This window comes from Lissotriton helveticus, chromosome 9 (assembly GCF_964261635.1).
Source record: "Lissotriton helveticus chromosome 9, aLisHel1.1, whole genome shotgun sequence".
Classification (NCBI taxonomy): domain Eukaryota; kingdom Metazoa; phylum Chordata; class Amphibia; order Caudata; family Salamandridae; genus Lissotriton; species Lissotriton helveticus.
In genome coordinates this window covers 1,209,267,871-1,209,284,303 of record NC_136070.1, presented here as the reverse complement: position 1 = coordinate 1,209,284,303, position 16,433 = coordinate 1,209,267,871, and positions in this window count along the sequence as shown.

Sequence of the window (16,433 nt, the reverse complement as noted above, 5' to 3'; positions counted from 1 at the left end):
TTCGGTATTTGTATAGCGCAAATTGTCACCCTACGGGTATCCTGGCGCTTCGGACTGAATGGAAGGACCTAGATGGAAAAAGGCTATAGCCGAATGTATAGGAGGCAAAGAACTATACTTTAGGGAAAAGAAAGGTTTTAAGGCTCTTTTGGAAATCTAACAGGGTGGCTGCTTGTCTCAAATTCAGGGGAAGTTCATTCCAGAGGCGTGCACCCACGACACAAAAAGCCCTCCCTCCTGCCCTGGCCCGTTTGAACCTAGAGACCGACAGAAGGCTGGCACTGGAGGAGCGGAGGTGCCTCTTGGGTTCGTACCACATGAACTTTTCCTGCAGGGGGATTGGTCCCAGCTTATGCGCTGCTCTGCAAATCAGACATAAAGATTTAAACTGGACCCTTTCCTTAAAAGGCAGCCAATGCAGCTCTCTCAGGGCCATAGTGGAAGAGGAACTATGCGGCCTATTGAGTGCTAATTTCGCCGCTGCAGACTGTATTCTTTGCATGTCATGGCCACGACCTGTGCATCACTCAAGAGATCAGTTCCTAAAGGCAGAGTGAACGGCCCTCCGGTTACACTTTCACACCGGTGGCCGGCTCACCACCCTGCCTGGAGCCCAGTAATTAGCAGGAAACGGTCTACTCAGCCTGCATGCAACTCGACTGCGTGCAGACCAATGGATTACACAGTGCTCAAAACACTCATCTATCCATAGATAAGGGGCACGACTCCACAACTGGAAAGAACCACGTAACAGTTCTGGTCAAAGCGGATCATGCCGCAGTGACAAGGGCGCAAATCCACCAGTCAAAAGGCCACAGCCATGGCCTAGACCTCCAGAACGCGGAGAGCACAGTGCCTGCACCATCGCCTACGATCATCGCAATCAGCTGACCTGCGCCTAGAGTCTCCAGCGGCAGGGGAGCTCACAGCTTCATTCCTCCAAAATCTAGGCCAAACAATCAAGAGAACCTTAGAACTAACCTCAAACCTGCAGGGGTTGGGGCTAATAGGGCCCCCACGGGTCTCCAACACAAAGGTAGACCACTACACCCTCAATGATAGTGCAGAAGCAGACTTGCGGAAATCACCCATGACCGAAACAAACCGTGCCACCAATAGAGCCTTATTGTGGCAGTCATCTAAGATGGTAGTCCAAATAGATCTCCTGCAATCGATTGCTGGCCAGCTAGTCAACAGGGTGGACGACCTGGTAAATAGGATCGCCCAGTACTTACTCTCCAACCCAGGGGAATGTTCCTGCTCAAACCTCATGGAAAAATGGGCGTCTCTTCCCGAGGTCCTAGCGGACATAGTAGAGATAGCCAAAGGAAGAAGGGAAATGCCGACTTCGACCAACACAGATGATAGGGCGACTGCAAGCAGATATTCCCAGGCGGTGAGACAAACAGAAGGAACCCTACCCGTCCCGATGACAACAGTCTGATCGGGTCACAAAGGGGCACACCGGTTTGAGAATTCCGCCCATAGACCCAAAGAAGTCCAAGGCACACAAAGCCCCAATAATATGGGATGCAGGGTTAGCGACGTCCTGGCAACTGACTCTCAAGGTTTTACTCCCGGCAAAACAGTCACTCCTGAACCTACGCTATCAAGGAGAGCAAAAAAGAAGCTGAAGGAACAACTGAAAAAAAACAAGCTAAGAGGGAGACAATCGCAGCTAAGGAAGACCGGTGACCTACCCCCACAAGGGGACACCAAAGCCAGTCAGCCCTACCCAATCTTCACAGCCAAAAACTGGGGCAAGAAGGTCTCTCCAATTGCGTTGACTCCCTTGGGAATAACGTCCCCTCAACGCACTCGTAAAAAGTACTTTTTAGTTCGCTTCAAATGAGAGTCGGCAGAGTTTTTTTGCGATTCGGATTTTCTTTTTATTCGAATTGTTTCATGTTATTGTTTTCAGAACATCTTTCTTTTCATTAAATGTCTGCTCAATGCATTTCGGGTGATAGCCCTTCTTCAGGGGACTTGATTCTGAAAGCAACCAAGTTTAGCACTTTTTAGAATTTTTTTTATACACATAATGTTAGCATTCAACTTTGATTTCATGCATGGTATTTTAGAATGAGTAAATAAAATGTTAAAAAAGGCGAGATTCTTTGGGCAGAAGTGGCCGTGAAAGAACGGGTTCATGCAGGTCTGTGGAAAGAGGCGGGAAGGACAACTGTGGTCATGGCGAGTGAAGTGAAAAGGCTAAGAAATAATAAATTAAAGGATGAACGTGAGCGTACACGTTGTATGGGCGTTTAAGTGCTCGTGAGGCGTTATGCGTGCACGTTGTGAAAGAATTAAAAGACTTCTAACCTGCGTTTTTAATGTACATAATCGTACATAGAAGATTTTCACGAAGTTGGGTTGCCTGTGAAAAGCGTATCTGTTAGTGAATAGTTCACTGGTACTGGTTGAAAACAACCGAAAGAAACGTTTTAAGGCTCTAAGCAAGGAGGCTTACCAGAGTAATGCGTCGGGAAATTCTACGTTCGGTTAATCGAGCTTGACGAGGTGTGTAAACAACGTCGGAAGGTAGCGTCTTAGTTAATGCGCTTCCTGTTGTTTGATTGGACGAATATGATCATATGACTCAGACCCCGGAAGTGGTCACGAAGGGTCAAAGGCTCGGATGAAGCCGCTAGTGTATCGACTTTTAATGTCAAACGAAAAACTTTATTGAAATGTGAACGTGGTGAAATAAAGACACGGTAGAAAAAATGACTAAAAGGAGTGAAATGAATTAATAAAATAAAATAATAAGTGGGGAATGTGTCGAAAATGAAACGAACATTTCTCGTGGTGCAGTATATACTTGTAAAAACCTGATCATGAGAACTTGTGTGCCTAGGGAACGGTAAATACATAGGTGTGCAAGCATACAACAAACATTGGAAATAACATTAAATTGTCTGATTTACAGGTAGCAACTAAATTCTAAACGTTCGTTTAATCCTTTTGGCTGTGTTGAAGACAGGCGGTGTATCCAAAATAGTTCACGTCTTAATAAATGTTGTGCATTGTCTCTGCCAGGTAACATAGGCACCATTTCCAAGATACAGTAACGTAATTGGCTAGGATTATGATTCGCATCTGTGAAATGTGTAGCTACTGTAGATTTGGATGTTTTTAGGCGAATGTTACTTTTATGTTCTACCAGTCTGGTTTTGATTTTTCTTGTTGTTTCACCGACATATGCAAGCCCGCACGGGCATTTTAACATGTACACCAGGTTAGTGCTGTCACATGTTCCATTGACGTTAAGTTTTATTTTGGTGCCTTGTGTGGGGTGAGTGGTTTTGTTTCCTTTGATGATGGAATTACAACTGCCACAATTGTGGCATGGTAATGTTCCTTAGAATTCTTTGGTAGCTGTCTTCGTTTTGTTGTTTAACAATTCTTTGATGTTTTTTGTTCGTTCATACGCGAATCTCGGATTCATTGAAAATATGCCTCTGAAATCTTCCTCCAATGTAAGTAAGGGCCAATGTTTTAGGATGGCTTTTTTAAAGCTGTGACTGCGTGTGGAATATTTAGAAACGAATACTGCCCTGGGCTCGTCCTTTTTATGAGTGGGTGTTAATAATTGTTCTCTGCTCAAGTTTTGTGCACGATTGACTGCCTGTTCCAGTATGGTTTCAGGGTACCCTCTATTTTTGAATTTTGTGGTAAAGATGAGTCGTTGTTGATCGTAGGTTTCACAGGTTGAGGCGATGCGTTTTATTCGGAGTAATTGGGAGAATGGTGGTGTATCCAAAATAGTTCACGTCTTAATAAATGTTGTGCATTGTCTCTGCCAGGTAACATTATCACAGCTTTCACCAGCCGTCCCTAAAAAAGCATCTGCCATTCTCCCAATTACTCAGAATAAAACGCATTGCCTCAACCTGTGAAACCTACGATCAACAACGACTCATCTCATTTGAAGCGAACTAAAAAGTACTTTTTACGAGTGCGTTGAGGGGACGTTATTCCCAAGGGAGTCAACGCAATTTGTCAGTCAAAGATGCTTTATTCGGTATGTAAAAAATACAACCATATAGCAACAGACATAATAAACATCAATAAAAATTAGACCATTCTAGAACATGCTTCCATTGAAATGTAAACACAATGTATCTGGATAAAACACATAAACCCTATACAATTAATTCTATATCTAGTATACATTAGCAGCATTTGTAGAGCATAAACACTAAGCCATTCTAAGAATGCATTGACTGTAATAATAACAGTTATACAACCTTTAGTTATGTGCAAAAAGTGCAAATAAAGTGCTAAGTATCATTGCCGTGTCAATGTATGTGCAAATTGGCAAGTCAAAAGTAAGGTTTGGCAGCATCCTTCCTAAAGTGCAATATGCAATTAGCAGCACTTAGTCTAACTATATATAGTAAAAATAAAGATAAAACAAAGTGCAAGTGCTATACCATTCTAACAGTGCAATTTATACAGTAGCAACAATTTATCCAATATACATATATGTGCAAATTAGCATGATAAAGTGCATGATGTCGACAACATCTTCCTTAAAGTGCACAGTACATTTTAGCAGCTAAGAAAATTCATATAATAATTGATTTTCTCACAGAAATGCATTTTAAAATATAGGTGGCCACATGAAAACATACGTCTGAGGTCTCTAGATTGAACAATAGTTGCATAGCTGATTGAATATCATGCGTATTGTATTTTAAAAAGATGGGTTTCAAATAAAATGTTCTAAAAGAGGTATAAAAGGTACAGGATAACATAAAATGACACGTGCTCTGTTTTAATTTACCGTCACATGGGCACAGACAAGTTCCGGGTTTTTTAAGCACGGGAAAGGCCACAAGGTGATGCACAATTCCTAGGCAGAGACGGGTTAGTACAAATCGATGGGAAAGAATACTAACTGTTGCAAGGTAAGATTGGAAACCTTCATTGATGTTGTATTGCTGGTAAAGATTGAATGTACTTTGTTTATCATATTTTTCCAATCTGTATATTTCAAAAATGAGACCTTCAACTCCCGCTTCGATAGTGTGGAATCCATTGTTAAGTCATTAAAAATGTCCAGACCATACAGTGTTTTGTACCAATGGTGTATATGACTCAACCAAGGGATATTCGATCGGCGGTCATGTTTAATACAATCGGTTATTACGTCCTGCGTAAACTTTGTCTCCTCCTTTGCCCAAATTGAACGCCATAAGGACAGAGGACGATTAAATCATTAGCATAATGCATATCTAGTTCCTTATGTATTATCTCAGTTGAAGCCGTAGCTGGGGCACTGATTAATATCTTTAAAAACACATTCTCCTTACCCTGAACCAATTTAGCACTCTGTGCGTCATACCCCCAAACCCCGGCCCCATATATAGCTGAGGAAATACATCTTGCCTTGTCAACGCAATTGGATCTTCATATCTCCAGCACAGGGGGATTCACCTCAAGTGCACCACATACCGAAGAACCTCATATTTTAAACTTAGAGTGCGATTTCCAATACCCGCTTATTGGCATTTACAAAGAAGGTCTCTGACATCGTCCCGCTTCCTGGAGACCAGCAAACACAGCCAATTCTACCAAGCAATTCTACTGCGATGGGCCAAAAGCCACTTATAAGGTCAGGCCGGCCCACAGGCTATGAATTGACAGTGGGAACAAGCCCTGCACCGGCCGAAAAAGCTTCCCAGCAAGCGAGGATCACCACACTGCTGCAGCCGGATGGTTCAAAATTACTCCAGCTAAGCCCCGTGCTCCATTCCGGCAGTAGGAGCATTCAAGGCCTAAGCACGAGGCCCCAAGCAGGATTAGCCACAAGCAAACAAGGAAGCATAAGCTTTGGATCAACCTCAGCTGTGCACGCCCCAGGAAGGGAAAAAGTGACCCAAATCTCAGGCACACCAACATTTGTCCATGAGGTAGTCCTCACCCCAAGATTTCACAGCACGGGACAGCACGACATTCTGAACTGGTGCAACATTCTTCATCTCTTCAAATACCTTGCCACCCTAGACCAGAGACAAACTGGGGATCTAGAATGGGTGAGAATCTTGAGCATCAAGGGGGACACGCATGGCGACTCAAAAGTGGTGGACCTGAAGCAAAAGGAAATACTATAAGCCAACCTGAATAATTCCACACAACTCCCTGAGTGGGGCATTGATGTTCATACTCTGTTGCACCCAAAATATCAACACATCTTAGCAACAGTCAATGGGGGAAAGGGTCCTTGGTCGGTTCTGCACTGGACAAACAGCTTAGGATTCCTTGGCAGAAGACGGCTGGGCTCCAAGGACCGCATGGGCATCAGGATTTCATGCCGAAACAACCAACTGGTCATCTGCGCAACCCCTGTCGTACTGGACCAAACCGGAACCTCAAGAAGTCCGCTGCAGCATCCCTAACAGCTGCGATACTAAGTCGGGCAGCAGGGAGGCCAGGAGAGGAAAACTTTCCATGCAGCAATTATCCATATTCTCATGAAACATCGCACGGATCAGCAAAATCAATTTAAATGAAAACTTGAAGCAGTTCATGGAAACTGGAGACATACTCTTCTTTCAAGAGACTTGGGCATTGTCTAGTACTCCACTGGCAGGGTACTACGAACACTATGTTCCAGCACAAAAAGGAATCTATTTGGCCACCCTTCTGGCGGTCTATCAGTCTTCATAAAACATGCAAGCACCCTCACCGCGACAGATATCAATCTGAACTCATCTGGATTGCAAGCCCTACAGATTGGAGGCCTGAAGCTCAATTCACAGCTAATGCGCCTCCTGATAATAAACTGCTATATCAACCCGGCACAGACCACCATGAAAGACCAGATGGAGGCGCTGTCATGGAAATTATATGACCTCTTAACCAAATACAAATCTCATCAGGTTATTCTAGCTGGGGATTTTTAACCTGAAGGATCTCTCCAAAGCCGAACACCCACCTCGGGGGTTGGGCAGGGCCGCACCCCTTCATGACCTCCTCAATAATCACAAGCTAACCTCAACTCATGCATTGGAAGAAGCACGCTTGAACTCGGGCATCCCCAACTGACCTTCCGGGACACCTCAAGAATCGATTACATCATGGTCAGTGAAGGAATGGTGGCTAGTTTGGAAGACTTTGTAGTCGTGGATAAAATGGAAAGCGATCACAGGCCACTAAAAGCGGTGATTCAGCTGGAAGTACAGTCAGCGCCATTCTCCAAGCCATCGGAGAGTAAAGAGGTGATGAAAAACAGTGTCCTGAGGAGGATTAAATGGTCAGACAAGACAGGCCTGAAGGTCCAAAACTGGTTGGAACAGAAACAGGAAGGGAGCCTATCAGCGATGCTCTCACCCATAAAGGACTGGGAGATCACTGTAGAGGACATACAAGCAAAGATGGGTCATCCCTAGTCACAATGCCCTGGGCCGAACTAGGGAACTGCTGGAAGCATTTGCTCAACTAAGATATACGTGAAAGTAAATGGCTCCTGTGCAAGACCCTTGCAACAAAGAAGAGAGGGAGCAGACAAACGGAGGGTCCTTCTGGCGCATCACTGAGGGCAGCCCCAAGGAAAAAACTGTGGGAACACAAAAAAGCCCACATTGAGAGGGAATGGCTCAAAGTTTTCTCCCTGCTTAAATAGAAGAACCCATCAGGACTATTGAGACACAAAAAACAGCTGAGCAGCAGAGGAGTCCTAAGAGAAAATGGAGTAGCAGAGCAGGACTGGCTGACCTAGGTGAAGCATTTATATTCAGTCGCCCCTTCAAACAAAGGCAGTTCAGAAGCGACCAGCCGCGGGGTGGGTCAACTTCAGCAATTCAGTAGAAAGCAAGGAGAAACAACCTCCAGCCCTGGCAACTCCCCTGTGGGTCAGAGAGACCAGGCCGAGATGAACTGCGCACCGCCAGCCCAGATAAACCCTAAAATGGTCATTAAGATCCTCAAGAACATGAACAACAACGGGGCCCCGGGGCCCAATGGGATACCCACACTGGTCTTCAAGAAGGCACCCGATTTGTGGGCAACAATTCTAAGTCCTCTCTACAACTATACTTTTTTGACAGCTAAAACCCCTGACTCTTGGAGGCTCTCCATATTGCTTCCTATTTTCAAAAAAGGGGACCGGTTAAACCAACAAATTACAGCCTCATAGCCTTGCTCGATCTCGAAGCCAAGGCCTATGCCCGCCTTCTACTGAAGAGTCTAAAGACTTGGGCAGAAGAAAAAAGTATTATTCCCTTCAATCAGACCAACTTCAGGTCACAGTCATTGACCATTGATAATGTACTGGCGCTAGCGCACCTATCAACACAAGCACCAAAGAAGAAACACCCACCACTCTTCTGCTGCTTCATTGATTAAAGTACAGCCTTCGACAAAGTTGTACGCAGAAGATTATGGTGGAAATTAGAAAACTGGGGCATCCCACCAAACCTCCTGAAGGCAATTAGATCACTATACGAAGACACTTGGGTGCGGGTTAAAACAAGCGCCTGCAGAGTGCCCCCCCAAAATGACAACAAACAATGGGCTGAAACATAGGTGCGGGCTGGCCCCCATCCTTTTTAACCTGTACACTGCAGATTTGGAGACGTCCTGAAAAGAGCCAGCCTAGTAGCACCAAGACTAGGAAGACGCAGATGACAGCTATAATGGACCACACGAGGGTGGGCTTACAAAGAGCCCTAAATACACTGAATTGCTTTAACATCGACAACAACATGACAGTTAACCAGGGGAAGACCAAAGTTGTCATCTTTGGGAGCTACCATCTGAAAAAGAAAGTACAGTGGTTAATGGGAAACCTGCAAATCAACACCGTGGCTTCATACAACTACCTAGGGGTTTGGCTCACGGAACGGGTCAAGGCGAACGTCCACCTGAAACAGCAGTCCTCTAAGGCCAACAAGGCTATATACCTGCTAAAGCAATTGAGCCAACACCTGATAAGCCCTTCTGCCGGCCCAATTTTGACCGCCCTAAAAGCGAAATTGCTGACATCCATTAGCTATGGCCACCTGGCCTTCCCTGTGCCACTGGATGCCCTCCTCATCTCAGCCCAAGCCAAAGTATACAAATCAGTTCTCCTCATTTCAAGGTCAGTGAGAAAGTCACGGCTAAGATTGGAGCTAGGTCTGGCGAGGCCAGACTTGATCTGCCAAGGGAGATCATAAAGCTATACCTAAGGATTCTAAGGGCCCCAGCCAATTCTCAAAGACCACAATTGAGATCTATCTTCAAGGGGCCACGCTCGGCCTGGCACATTAGTCTTGGCAAAGCGTTCAACACACTGAAGATCGAGGAAGAGAGTATACCTCTGCTGGAAATTCCATTGAACGCCTGCAAAAAATCTATAAATGGACAAGTGTGCGAAACATCATTTGATCTTGACCTAAAATCTCTCAGCTCAGCTCCCACTTAGACCCGCTGAACAGCTCCTACACCGTAGGTAAGGCACAACTTTACCTAAGTGAGGCCCTCAAACTACAAGCCCAAAGCACCACAAGCAACATTCTTTTCATGAGATTATGCATACTAGGAATCAACTATTTTAACCCTGCATTGGCCCGCAGGGGGAAATCCACATACTGCAGACTGTGCTCCTACAAGAGGGAATCTTGGTTGCATCGCCTATGCTGCTGCCCCAACCTCATAAACGAACGTTGGCAACTCCCACGCCTGATTTGTATCACCAACCGTACAAAGTCGCATAGTGAAGCGTCAGCCTTGTGCTTTTCCACAACAATCACTACGACCCTAGCAAGACTGGGGAAATTTACGCATCCGATCAGGATCGCCCTAAAGGCTGCCAATGAACACAATCGAACTATGGTGACGAGCACACCAAATCCAGGAGAAGAAATTAGCCTGGCCACAAACAAACACTGAGACTTTCGCCCCACCCCACACACACCCACCCATACCATTAAGTCTACATTATTCTATGGATTTTAACTGAAGTGCGAAGGTGAACGGCTTACAGACTTTTAAAGTAGACTATTTTTATTGATCATTGGGGACTCTAGAAACCTGCGCACGGCCACACGACTACAAATATAGGTGCAGGCTGATTGAACGGGCGCCGGGTGGGGGGGGGGGTAGGGAGGGGGGGCACCAACTAAACTTCATCTGAATCGCTACAATTTTTAGTCTATTTTTCTAAAAACTGTTGTTCTGTAATGATTTTAATTAATTGTACAACCAATAAATAAATTCAATTTCAAAATCGCTCAGAGAAAAACAACCATTGGGAGAGATGCTGCTGTATCCACACAAGAGGATACTGGTGAAATGATCTGCAGAAAGGGAGGAACCATTCCTCACCTTCTAGTTTGCTTCACCAAACCTGGCTGTATGGCACTGAAAGTCATTGGAACTCCGAATTTCACAACGCCACCCTCCCAGACTTGTGGACAGGCTGACACAAAGCAGTATTTTATCTTGCAGTGGAGAGGCTTTCTTCACGGATTGAGGAAAAGGAGATCTCGGCATTAGTATTTGAAAAACATTACCACTTTGTCCTTCTTTCTCGTCATAGACCTTACATTATGATGGGAAGTCATGTATTGGAAATGGGTAACTGCACTAGTCCTTTAAAGTTAAAAAACAAATACATGTGTACTCCTCCTCTTGCTATTATGACCGAAAATCACAATCTTTCACCCGGAAGTCCTGTTGATCTATTTCCCTGTATTTGAAAAAACATCCCAATATGACCGAGGAGAACCAGGGCATTAGTTGTAACAGCAAAACAGTGGTTCGTTTAGACCCATTTTGTTAATCAATGAATTTCATTTAGAGCAACGAAATCCTCCTCTCTGTTAGTGCAATCACTACATTGGACATTGCAAAATATATAGCACAGATCCAAATGTTGATGAATTGGATGAATAATAGAATGAGACAGACTAATGTTAACGCTCTTTTTGCTATTTGCTGTATGTAGCTTTTATTTCAGCTCCCCTTAAAAAAATACAAAGGTTAGTGACCGAGGAACACAAACGTATTCAGTCGATGGTGTTTTGCCAAAACAAAGTATAAGGAGGTTTAATTGACATTGCAGTTTCTAATATGGTACAAACAGTAATTCATTGTTCTCTGTGGGAAACCATCCAGCAGCAGTAGCTGGTTTGAGGAAACGTTAAGATAACAATATTTCTAAAAGTCATTCATGTGACATTTGTATTTTAGTGTTATTTATGTCTTGCCAGTATAACTAGAGAGAGTATAAAGAAGGCATCTAGGATGAAAGAACAAACGGACAGACCCTGGCTAGGAAAACGCAAATGTATCTCGGCAATTATCTTTTAAGTTTTAGAAAGAGGGTGTTGGTAAATCAGTGTGTGATACACCGAAAACATAGATGAGCCAAGTAAATGTAAATGTAAATGTCATGGTACTTATAGAGCGCACTGTCACCAGACGGTCACCTTGCGGTGTCGCCTATGCGGTTTCTTGGCGCTGATACTCATACCGCTGTGGAACCCCTCCTGGCTTTCCCTGTGAAGTGCCCACTCCTGGGCACCCCCAGGGTGAAGCCAGGCATCCTTAGCGCTGTTGGGGCCGGTGTGGAGGCTAAGCAAGCTATTGCCCAGAGTTGCAGCGTGGGGCCCGTGATTAGAATAGGCACCGAGGCGAGAATTAACAGGTCCGAGGAAATTGAGCCCCAGACCCCGCCGAGGCGGGAATCGAACCCTGGTCCCTGGTCAGAAGTCTGCATCAGGGTCTGCCGCTCTAACCATTGAGCCACACTCCTCCACTCCAAGTGGAAATGGATTGGATTAACTCGCAGATCGCCCAACCTCCCATTCCCCAATTCAAGTAACACCACTACTACAGCTAGGGTGATCCATGCAGGAAGCTGTAATAGTCACAGTGATGGTATATGGTAGTGCAAAAAGAGGGATTGGGGAGGGGGTTGGGAGAAAGGGTAAATGGGGTGTTCCTGGAGCAACCTACAGTACCTAGTAACCCCAGGCGCCCTATGGGCTATCAACCATGCAATCTGAGATGCCTACACGACATTATCAGCGTGGAAGGTCTACGTGGAGTCCTGTAGTTTATATAGAAGCCTCTCATAGGAGGCCTTCTTATACGGGAAACATCATTAACAACGAAGGCAGTACTACGCGTAACGTTTACAACGAGGCACTTACCACGTAAACGTCTTTCCAACGCGTATGCCTTCAACGATCGTATTTACCACGAAAAAAAAAAAACGAAGGATTAAAAAGGGGGGTTGGGGGGGGTCTCCCCCCCCATAAAAAAACGATCCCGCCGTGCCGAAAAAAACAGTGTCATAAGAGAGGAAGCGGAATAAACTTCCGCTTCCTCTTTATGACGTAAGAACGACGTGGCAAAGAAGATGAGGGGAAAACGAATTCCGTGGTAACGCATGCGTGGAAAAGGCATGCGTTGCAACGGAATTCGTGGTAACAACATATAACCTTCTTATACACTTCAGTGAGACGTTCATCGTACTTTGGCAATCGCCAATGTTGCAATTCCTGTGACATGTGCACAAACAAAAATCATGATTTGCCAATAGATTTTTAGTTTGTGTTGCCCCTAATCAGTAATATGATGCAAAAAGAAAAAATGCAAAGAAAATATGGTTTTCAATTGCAGTTTCCTGAAAGCATTTCCCTTTTTAACATGCAAGTGGACACATTTACATATTTTAAATCTGAGGATTGTGCATCTGGACTTTATTGCTTGAGGTACATTTACAGCTGACAGATTCATTCATTAAAAGCTGAAGAGGTTCAGTTGTCATTTTAATACTGTGGCTTAGCCCACACTGTAACATGTCTGTTCTCTGGCTAGGTTTTAATCCAGCAGGTGGGTGGCGAAAGTGTTGCTACAGTCCACGTAGGTTTTTTCTTTTATACCACCTCCACAATTTGTAAACAGTGAAGCCTTGACTTACAAAAAAGTCATATGTGTCCATTATTTTGTCCAAAATGGTTAACACGTTTAAAGGGCAATGAACGTGCTATGAAGGATGTTAAATGCAAAAACACTTTATGGACAGAATGCTGAACAATGTCAAACATTCACCCCAGTACAGAGATCTGGGCATAAATCCATCGTTTATTTGCTCCCCATGCCACTCTAGTTTGAACCCACCCATATGCAAATCTGTCTTGACCCTGATCCCCATGGGAACAGCCCAGGCCAAACTGCCAGGCCAGTGTCCGGAGGCTTGTGTCCGGTCCAGAGTGGACCTGGCCTGGCAGTTCGGCCTGGACTGTTCCCATTGGGCGCAGGGTCAAGACTGATTTGCATATGGCTGGGTCCTAAGTAAGAGGAGAGAGAGGAACATGTGGTGTTATGCTTGATAAAGATACTAGTTTGAGCAATTTTGAGCACACCAAGTCTGGGGATTATTTAAATGAGTTCATTTTTGGATGCAATATGGGTTTTGTGAACACACTGGTTAGCCCTGCATGTCCATTTCTCCCCACCTTCTGTGGCGGAGGGCTCACTTCAACAATTGATTTTATAATTATGACTGCGAGACATGGGGGTATGATTCAGTCGTTTAACACCCTTGATAATTCATTGAGTGACCATTTTCCCCTTAGTTTAATTCTTCAAGGTAGACCTAGGGCTTCACATGGCAGAGATATGCCGAAAACACGAATAAATAATATCTCTGGCGAGAAAAAATGGGTACTCTCTAAAGTGGACAAAAATAGTCCCGGAAGACTTTCTCCAAAAACTAGTAAGGAGTACCATGCCCCAGTTTTATGTCTGTACAGATGTGAATACCGAAGATACCGATTTTATAAGAAACTTCTTATTAATTACTTCACAAATTAAGAAGCTACTTTGGGTGGAAACAAAAGGTGTTAAGAAAATTTCAAAGAGTTGGTTTGACACGGCCTGTACCAAGGCGTATTCAAACCTGAAACATGCCTTAAATGCCCCTGTCAAAGATAGTATCTTAATCAAGGACTGCAGAAATGTCTATAAGCAGGCCCTAAAGAAGAGAAAAGATATTTTTTAAAAAGAAGCATGGGATACTTTGTGCGAAGCATCACGAAGTCGAGATAGTGCAGCCTTTTGGAAAGCTGTAAATGCCCCTTTTTTGAATTATAACACCTCAGCTGTAATAGAAGGAGCAATTGCTGAAATAGATTGGGTGAACCACTTTTCTGAATTATATTCCATTGAAAGTCTAGTGGGAGATTGCTTAATACAGGAAAATATAATTCGAGATTATGGCCACATGAAGAAAAATCTGGTATTTAATGTCTCTGTAGCAGAAGTAACTGCTAGTATTAATGCAAGCCTGGGGGGCAAGGCACCTGGCCCTGATGGGGTGCCGGTGGATCTATATAAAGATAATATAGACCTCTGGGCCCCGATACTCACCCAACTTTTCAACGCCACGTCCCGCAATGGCCTTCTATCTTCCTGGTGCGAATCGTTGATAGTTCCTATCTTTAAGAAAGGGGATAGAGCTAGCTGCCAATGCTATCGCCCGATATCACTTCTGGACTCCACCATCAAAGACTTTGGGAGTGTGATTTTAAAAAGGGTTCAAATTGGGGCCGATGAAAATATGATAATCAGCGATTTACAATATGGTTTCAGAAAAGGGCCTAGTACAATTGACCAGTGTTTAAACTTGCATATTTTAATAGAAAAATATACCACAGCCAAGGAGGGTCGAATGTTTTTAACTTTTATAGATTTGACTTCGGCATTTGACTGTGTTTCACATAGTAAACTCTGGCTGGTTATAGACAAACTGGGAGTAGATATATCAATTATTAGTTTCCTACGGGAACTTTATTTAGGTGCTTCCGCTAGAGTCAGATATGGAAAAAATGGTGAATGTACAGAATCCTTTGGCATTTCTAGGGGGATACGACAAGGCTGCATCTTGGCCCCATTCCTTTTCACACTCTACATCAATGATGTGGAAAATACTCTGCTAAAGGAGTGCAGGGATATGCCAATGGTGGGGGAAAGATCAGTCCCAGCATTGTTGTATGCCGATGACGCAGTCTTGATGGCCAGAACTCCACTGGCAATGCAAAGTGTAGTTACCTCCTTTGCGGACTTTGTCAGGTTTAGACCTAAAGATAAATTGCTCAAAGACTTTCACCATGAGTTGTGGCTTGGGTGCACACAAAAAGAGAAAGACAGTTTTTATTGGTTCTTCCCCAGTCGGTTTTACCTTAACTTTTTCTTATTTAGGAGTTTTGTTTGATCACACTGGTCTGTGGAACACCACAATCAAGACAAGAAAGTTATTATATTGCAAATCTATAATGGCCTTAAAACATTTTAGTCAAAAAATCGGCAGGAAACCTATCGGGGAAATGTTAACAGTGTATAAAGCTACTTGTGTGGCAATTGTGACATATGGCGCAGGATTGTGGGGACATGCAAATGTATCATCATTACAGGTAGTGGAAAACCTTTTTATGAAATACCTTCTAGCAGTTCCAAAAGGTGTTTCCACATACGTCTGCCATGCAGAACTCGGGGAAACCATATTTGGAAGACACTATAAAGACAGCCCCGGTACTGCTATGGCATAGAATTTGGACGACAAATGAATGTGGGTTAAACCGCTTCATTATGAATAATGTGGTAGGCCTAGAAAAGAGCGGCAAAATTAGATGGTTGTCCTACGTGAAGAGGTTTCTCACGGATTTGGGCACTGCAAATTATTTTTACGAACCAACTTCTTTGTCTGACATCTCTAGGAAAGCTTTGAAGGAAAAGTGTACGACCTATGAGCGTAGAACGTTAATAGAAATGAAAAAAATAACTGTGGTCGCCCACGAGCAAATTGTGATCTCTAGGAAAATACAGCCATGTGTTAAATTACAAATGAGTGACTATGAGAGGTTTTTATTAACTCGCTTTAGATTTAATTAATTGTTTAGGTCACTTAGTTTCCCCGATATGAATGACTGGTCGAAAGTTTTGATTACGTGCCCTTGTGATGATGTGGCAGAACAAACAGATATGCACATTCTTTTCTTTTGTAAGTTCTATACAAAACCTAGACACAGGTGGGTTGTTCCTTTATTGAAGACCCTGGAAATAAATCGCTGTCGCCCTGCCTTTTTAGCTGTGCAGAAACTTGATAATATTTTAACTATCATATTTATTTCCTCGTTTAAAAAAAATGTTTTTAAATAACGTAAATCAATTGTATCCTGAACTACGATGAATTCACTTTGGTGCATTGGATGAATTTGTTAAAATTGTGATTTTTTTACTTGAACTTTTATGGTTATTTTGTTCTAATAACCGAATAAAGAATTGAATGAATGACTTACGGTCTACCCAGTTTAGACTGACTGCTGCAGTGTAAACCCTGCACCACCTGTCAAAATAATCTTTACAACAGGATAAAACCTTCCTTTTAAATAATAAGTCAACCCTATGTAGACCTTGCAGACCACAAAATAGAG